General features: G+C 35.4%; 1 protein-coding gene across 3 annotated transcripts in view; it reads left to right on the forward strand.

Annotated features, from left to right (window-relative positions):
- The window catches only part of LOC108967252 (prolactin-releasing peptide receptor-like), a 15,716-nt gene continuing 7,122 nt past the window's right edge, over nt 1-8,594 (forward strand). For 2 of the 3 annotated variants that reach the window (XM_018930548.1, XM_018930566.1), the window contains exon 1: nt 1-203. The gene's annotated coding sequence lies outside the window, so the exon portion shown is untranslated. The remainder of the gene's footprint in view (nt 204-8,594) is intronic. The other variant, XM_018930556.1, reaches the window with a different exon arrangement.

Genomic DNA, 8,594 nt, shown 5'->3' on the forward strand with positions numbered 1-8,594 from the left:
TTCACGTTGAGTGGACTGCAAGCGTAGTTATTGTCGCAAAATTTTCTATCTCGAAAGAACACACACTATAAGCCAAACAATAGTAGAGGAAAAATTGCAGTGCACGCGTGGTGTAGAGAGGCGGAAACCAAGCACATTTCAACGTATGACATGGCGTATGAGTGACGTTACAACATGTAATAACTTATGAATCTCCGGCAAGGGTGATTATAAAGASGAAAAATATTATCGTGAAGTTTTTGTGTTTGCTTTTTCAACAAAAAATTTTGATTTAACAGTTGCACTGGTTTAATTTCCACATTATAAAGTTTGCCATTGGCACATGTGCATAATTATCCACAAACATGGCAGTTAATGGAACTTTTCCAACGCGCGAGTTCGAGTAGTGTGGTTAACKACAAGCAAATGTGTGCTTGTGTTCGGCTAGTTTGTGCACTATTTGACTTTATTGTTTGGTTAAAGTGATGGCTATTTGCATATTTTAAATTTTTTTATCAAATTAAATTACTGATTTTAAATTAATCAAAATAATCAAAATAATAAAATTAGTGATAACTATGAAATAACAGTGATAACGGTGAATATATAACAAAAATAATAACCATAATAATACGAAATAGTAAATCGTTGTCATATGAAATTTAAARCAAGAACAACTTTGTAATAAACATTTTCGGAAATATGTGAAATATGATAKCCATTTCTAGAAACTTCAAATTTAATATCGAAAGTTTATTATCATTCGAAAGAATATTCATCGGCATTGATGTTGGGAAGTTTATCTCTTTCACATATCAGATGGTCTATCGTTGAGTCCAATTTTCGGTGGCTCGTTCGAGCATTTCGACTGGTAACTGGCGAATCANTCACATATCAGATGGTCTATCGTTGAGTCCAATTTTCGGTGGCTCGTTCGAGCATTTCGACTGGTAACTGGCGAATCATACTGTTTAGCTCCAAGGTCTGAATMGAAACGAGATTGTTGGTATAGACTTTAGATTTTAYATATACCCACTGAAAACGGTCTAACGGTGTGACATCATACAATTTTGGTGGCCAATCGACTGGTTCTCTCAATAAATCCATCGATTGGTGCGATTTGTAGGAAGTGGTGCCGTCATGTTGAAACCAACTGTCGCCGAGATCACAAACTTCAATTTCWGGCAKCAAATAGTTGGTAACCAYGRYGCGTTAGTGGCCGCTTTTAACGGTTACGTTCTCACCGGCTTCATTTTTTGAAGAAATATTGTATGAACGCATGATCCCAAAGGACCACAAACCACACCAAACAACCAAGGTTGCTTAAGTTTCAGTTCATAGTTTCAGTTCTTACACAAGTTACATTTCGTATGTTTTAAAAACTCGACAGGAAATGACTGCGAACTGCGCCGAATCAACTATCCACGGTCCTCGTGTTTGCTCTCAGTTACGGCAGCTACATTTTCTTCACGGCATGCTGAACGTGGTCTTTTCAGTCGAATATKATACAGTAATGAATGCTTCGCCGCAAGATGGGCGATGGTATTACGAATAATACGCTCAAAAGGCCAATAATATTCTTTAAAAAATTAAAATTTCCATAATTAAATTAAACTATTGTAGACGTTGCTCAGGCGCGAATTTTTCCATGATGAAATGCCAACCAATATTGAACAAAAAAAAAAAAAAAAGCAACTCAGCTTAATAGAACTCACGCGTGTTTTGCCAAAACAGGCTATTGAAAAAAGTACCTCTACTTGGTTCACCCCTTATTTACGATTATATAAACACACATCTGTTATTAGTACTACAAGAAAGCCTCTGAAGCTGAAGGGTTTTTAATACCATTCCGTGAAACCCCAGCTGTACCACGAACTCCCGCCATTTTCGACCGCATGGTGTATATTTCACMAGCGTTTAATTCAACGTAACATCTGCTCATATTGGTTCTGTGCGATGGTGTATGCATTCTGCTTACTAATAATTTTTCCATAAAAATTTTATCTTGATAAAACTCTGTTTAAGCTGAAAACGTTAGCATAGCCGCTTTCATTATGCGCTTGACTCTCAGTGAAAYAGTTTACRATTTGATTAAACTTTTATAAATTRAACGAAGCAAAGAACTRAAAATTGGATTTTTGGCAGACATTTCTCCAAAAAATTAAAATTTCGAGAAACTTTTTTTCAAATAGTTGCAATTTGAAAAAAAATGCTTCGTTCAAGTCTTTAAGAGTTCTATCTCAAAGATCTGTGTAAAAATGCATGAAGATCACTTAARTAGTTCTCGATAAATATTGCCAACCGACTCAAAAACACAGTTTCGAGAAAAATATGTTTAAAGATGGCGAAGTTAGCCTATAGAGCGCACAAGTTTTCATGGCTGTATCTCCGAAGCTATTACTCGGAAATATAAGACAATATTGTAACGGTGTTGTACAATTTAATAGGACAATAAAAAGACTTGATTTTTGAAGTCCATAAACCTACGTAACCATTTAAGTCGAACCAGAAGGTATGGTGAGTTCATCTGCTCTATCTCTGATCTTTCGATGAAATTATCATCAACCGAAGTGGCACACACCTCGTTTTAAACAAGTTTTCAATGCCTCCGTGAGCTTCACTATAAACTTGAATGCTGATATACCTGACGTACATATAATCCTAGAAAGATATCTCCAATATTTCCAAACATTCCTTAACCGTGCTTGCATTGGAAACCTAAATATTCAAACTCGTTGTTAAATTTTTTTTTTTTTTTTTTTTTTTTTTTTTTTTTTCCATGAACTAGCTACCAAAACCACACTTGTTAGTGTATATAGTATAAGCTTCTTGCGAAAATAAATATTGTTGCAGGCTAGTCCGAGTCAAATCTGATCAAGTGGTATATTAATCAAGCGCAAAAATTACTGAAAGCAAGAATTACCACGAAATCTTTCCTCCCACGACAGTCGGATCTACAAGGACTGTCGATTCTGCAGAATTCTGTCGCTACAATAWCAGTTATAAAATCTTTCATTTTACAGTAGTTTTTTCTTTCATAGAAATTTTATTTCCATGGTTCTGTGCATTATTTCCAATAAAAGCTTAAAGCGTCAAAAAAATRAGAATTTAACAATTTCCAAYATGTAATTTTTTATAAAAAWTTTTTTAAGCACGATTTCGAATACTTACTGTACACATTGCTAGAATTGTATTTTTCAGCGGAAAATTATATATGAAAATTGAAAAAGTATAAGTGAAATGTTTTTATATTTAAAGCTAAAGGCAAAAAGTTTTAAACTACTCAAGTACTAACAAAAAACTACACAGAYATCAAGTTTTTTTCTTTTTATGTCAATTAAAGCTACACTCATAGCAATTTAATTCTTGTTAAATGCAGAAAACAACAAATATTTCATTTGCAGTTTCAAAAACTTTTCACACCATAATTTTGCTAAAACACACACATACACACAGCAACCACATTTAGCTCACATAAACGCAGTTTTAAGTTGAAAATATTTTTGCTAAGAGCACATTTCTCGTATCAATTGAATTTAGCGCTAATTGCTTTCACACCCAGTCTGATTAAGTTTCACCTACACATTAACATATGTTTGTATGTACTGTATTTGTAAAAGTCGCGTCAATTAGCGTGTTATCAGCCTCCGATAACCGTAAATATAAACTGCAAAAATATCAATGCGAGCAGCGAATTGTAATTGCAAACACTTTTACATGGAACCAATAACATATACATATATAACGGTATATGCATGTGTTATGTGAAAAATTGTATGGCAAATATTTCCGTGTTATTAATATATGATTGAGTAAGGAAAATAGCTGCTCAAATCGGCGGAAAAAGTCATTTATGTGATTAGTTATTTGTCAATAGCAACTCTGTGGCATCCACTGGCATTCTAAAGCAAATTATAGCAGTTACTAAATTTCAAGCGCGCATTTTCGTTGATAGATTGTCATGAAAAAAACTACACTCTACAGAATTTTCTTCACAATTTAAGGTATAACTTGTCTGAACTTTACATATATGCTTTTTGTGGCAATAAAGCAGTGGCTGTTTCAAATATATAGCAACCTAAACTATCTGATCAAATTTGACTCGGACTGCTCCACTTAAACTGCGCGCACAAGCCGAATCGGTGGAAAATATATGGTTTTTTGCACAAACTTTTTATATTGTGTAAAATTTGAAATCCATATGTCAATTATTATGTATTTTGAAGACGATAATAAATATTTGCAAAATACGGTAAAAGTGTTTGGTCAGTCCGGTTAATGTTATCTATATGTTATCTCTAGCGGAACAAAAATTTAGCACGCAGAAGTACACAACATAATCGATCTGGTTGGTGGTGTTTCGATCCTGGCTACAGCCAGGTAGCTTGGTAAGTTTTTTTGTGCTGGAATCTAGTACTACAGATAACCGCATTAGGAGTCATGGCGAAGTAGATCAGCCTCAACCCTTTTGGCGATGTTTACTTGCGGAGGCTGTGCCAAAGATACCTTGCTAGCTCACCCTAGTGTTAAAGTCGCCAAGCACGATTTTAACATCGCGGCGGGTGCTCTCCAAGCGCTCATATAAGGCATCTTTGGTCACATCATCCTTTTCTTCCGTCGCGGCATGGGCGGATGTCGCGGATTGTGGCTAGACGTTCATCCACCAGGCTGAATGACAGTACTCGGCAACGGAGTCTCTCTCACACTACAAATCCCACACCGAATTTGCGCTCCTTTATATTTCACTGTAGTAAATGGCATAAGGACCTTCTGACTCATTTTTTGGACTCATTTTTTGGACGGCGGTAATGACTTTTACTAGGTCTTCAACCAGCGGAGCAGCGGCACTTTCCCAATTAAGGGACCGGACATTCTAGGTATATGCCCTGAAATCATAATCCTTAATTCGGTGTCCATGGTAGTCGCCAAAAAGGGGGTCTCTCATCCGAGCCTATTTAAACTTTATCATTGGGGGCGTTTTTACGTGGCGTGTCCCAAACCCAGCGCACAACCCTGTGGAGGGAATGATTCGCCTTCTCACTTGGTCAAGGACCGCAAGTCGTGAGCACCTTGAACCATTTGTAATAGAAACGTTTCTGGTTACTCCCAAGTGAATGATGCTCAGATAACTTTCCTCACTTTTGTTAACTTCTACATATGGCTCCATTCCCCCAAATACATCAGCAAGTATGTAAGTTATCTTAATAAAATTGAGAGAGATTGTTTTTATACTCTCGCAACAATGTTGCTAAAGAGTGTATTATAGTTTTGTTCACATAACGGTTGTTTGTAAGTCCTAAAACTAAAAGAGTCAGATATAGGGTTATATATACCAAAATGATCAGGGTGACGAGTAGAGTTGAAATCCGGATGTCTGTCTGTCCGTCCGTCTGTCCRTCCGTCCGTCCGTCCGTGCAAGCTGTAACTTGAGTAAAAATTGAGATATCATGATGAAACTTGGTACWCGTATTTCTTGGCTCCATAAGAAGGTTAAGTTCGAAGATGGGCAAAATCGGCCCACTGCCACGCCCACAAAATGGCGAAAACCGAAAACCTATAAAATGTCATAACTAAGCCATAAATAAAGATATTAAAGTGAAGTATTATAGAGTCGTTTCCTTCAGGCATTTTCATATACCTGTCTCTTATACACATCTAGATGTGTATAAGAGACAGATAGCGGAATAAAACTTTACACAAATACGGTATTTGAGCTGAGGTATCCCTTGTGGAAAAATTGTCATGATCGGACTATAACTTTTCAATGCAATTAAAATAAATGAAAATACAATTCAATACTCAAAGTACACAAATTGATCTAATCTAATTAATTTACAGCAAAATAAAAAAATATGTAAATGACGGATAATGAAATCTCGATTATCCCTTTATCATGCGAGAGTATAAAATGTTCGGTGACACCCGAACTTAGCCCTTCCTTACTTGTTATAATAACGGTTCATCTTTGCCTAAAATGAATAACTTAGTTACTCCATAGTCTTTCAGTTTCAGACTTTTACAGAGATCACGAAGATTTTTTAAATCTTCAGCCAAAGGTACTATGCAGGGAGAGTATTCACTCAACAGATATAAAAAGTACTTATTTATTAGGCAGTTAGATCATATTTATACGTGAAATAACTAATAAAAATTAATCTCTAAGACATACACGACCAAAAGTAACACAACACTGGACTTTGCCTTAAAAAGTAAATGCTTCTCCGAAATTCCTGAAACTGAGTTAACTTTGACGCATCTTTTTCATTAGTACAACCCAAAATTGCTTAGAACAAAACCCAATTTAATGCTTAGATGCTCTTAAGGTACTTACCCGCACAACTACTAACAACGCAATATCGATTTTCTAGAGCCACACAAAGTGTGTATGTGCGTGTGCTTGCAATCAAGTTGGCACACAAAGAGATAGCAGAACTTGACCTTTAAGAAGCTCAACCGTGCACACAAACACGCATATATGTATATCTACAATTGCGGAGATAAATCTCTTTTCAATTTAGTTCATTTCCGTAGCGGCCCTTTTGATTGTATTTGTATTTAAACACCACTTACCTTCCACCATTCCAAAAATGGTTCGCTCTTATTGACAGAACACGCTTGCGGTTAAATAGAAATGATGCAGCGTTTTTATTTGTTTAATTTTTTTTTATCTACAAAAATAAATGTGTGAATTATATTTGCTGAAGATTCACTAACCTTCCAATTTGTTTACTTGTGTGTGTGTTGGTGGAATTGCATAGGCTGCTGGCCAAGTTGGTTCGCTAAGTACAGTCTAATTAATAAGTAAACCAAAAGTCAACAGATTTTCGAGATACGTTGTAAATTTTTAGAACGAATTAAATAAATATTTGTCTGTGGTATTTGGCTATTTCGAATTGTTGTTCAAGAATTTGCATGCAATGTTTGAATATTTAGCAACAGAAAAACATTTTTAACAAGTAAGAAGGGTCTAGTTCGGGCACAACTGAACATTAGATTATTTCGCATTATTTTAATGAAAGAAGTGTAAATTCTTTCGATGAATATGCAGGAAATTATTTTTGAAGCATATTATTATATTATAACATACGATCAAATTTGACTCTGACTGGCAAACATTTTTTTTTTTTTTTTTTTTTTTTTTTGCTTTTAAGTATTTTAATACAAATATTTATTATCGCCTTTACTTGTTATCAGTCTCGTTTGAGATGGCCTTCAGTGCCTACCGCGAACTTTTTATCCCATGTGTGCATTTTCAGTTCAGTTTTGCTTTTTCGGCTAATTTTTGAGTCGCAATTCGCTTAACCGTTGTGCAGATTGAACATTATATTCATAAACCCACGTCCCGTCAAAAATAAGAATTTGTTTGATGAATCTACCTGTGATCAAATTGATTGGTGAATTTTTAATTTATACTTCGCGTATTTTTCGAATTTGTTGGCAGTACTGTTAGTGACATCTATGCTAAATTTTAGTATTTGAGACACGCGTCGATTCGTGAGGCTCGAAAAGTGAAATCTTCCATTTTACTATGTCTACATTTATAGAACAAAGAAGTGCGATAATGCTGAGATCGTTATTCGTGATTATTTCACATCATTTTCTACTAATATCGTGTCGCAACCACCGCATTCGCCTGATTTACCTTCTGGCTATTCAGCAAATTCACATGGTCACTMCGGATACACCGAGGATTGAGGATATAAAAGCTGAATGGAAGGAGGCTCTGATTTCCATCTCAACGGATGATTTTTCCAAGTGCTTTGATGACTGGAAAATTCGTTGGCGAGTATTGCGGCGGGGGAGGATTACTTTATAGGAGATGAAATGGACAAAATTCCACTTTCAATTTGATCACAGTCCACTGTTAACATATATCTCTCTTGCGAGCTTTAATYGATGGATTTCACGACGACTAAAGATTTTTCATGACCAAAACATTAACCTAAATGGTTCATTCAATCCATACCACAAGTTGTGATTCTTTACTCTCTGCTTATGCCAATAACCGAGATAGATAGGCGATTACATGAATGATCACGACCTGCTCTGTATGCCTTGTGATACTCAAATACTTGTGTTTGTAATATAGTATACTACTAAAAAACACCTCTGCAACAATTTCAACGATACCGTAGCGGTGATTCCATTGGAAACACACAAATCGAATTGAAAATTGTTGTTCAGGCTTCTTTGATGGTAAAAAACAGCAGCCAAGCAGGAAAAATGTTATCAACTCGGTTTTTATGCGCAGTTTTAATAAACGTGTCCGAGTCAAATTTCATTAAATGATATATACGCGAAATATCTCATTTTTTTGTAGATATGAGCACTAAATATATATTGGTAATGGATAAAAAATCAAAACAGTCTTGCTCTACATTTCGCAGGTTCTCATCTAAAACATCGTTACCTTTACCAATGGTATGTACCATTTGCGGTTTACTAAAAAATCACCTGTAGAGACCGATGCAGTCTTTTTATACTCTCGCAACAAAGTTGCTAAAGAGAGTATTATAGTTTTGATCACATAACGGTTGTTTGTAAGTCCTAAAACTAAAAGAGTCAGATATAGGGTTATATATACCAAAGTGATCAGGGTGACGAGTAGATTTAAA

Source organism: Bactrocera latifrons, unplaced genomic scaffold (genome assembly GCF_001853355.1).
Source record: "Bactrocera latifrons isolate USDA-ARS-PBARC rearing strain unplaced genomic scaffold, ASM185335v1 scaffold_100, whole genome shotgun sequence".
In the NCBI taxonomy this organism is placed as follows: domain Eukaryota; kingdom Metazoa; phylum Arthropoda; class Insecta; order Diptera; family Tephritidae; genus Bactrocera; species Bactrocera latifrons.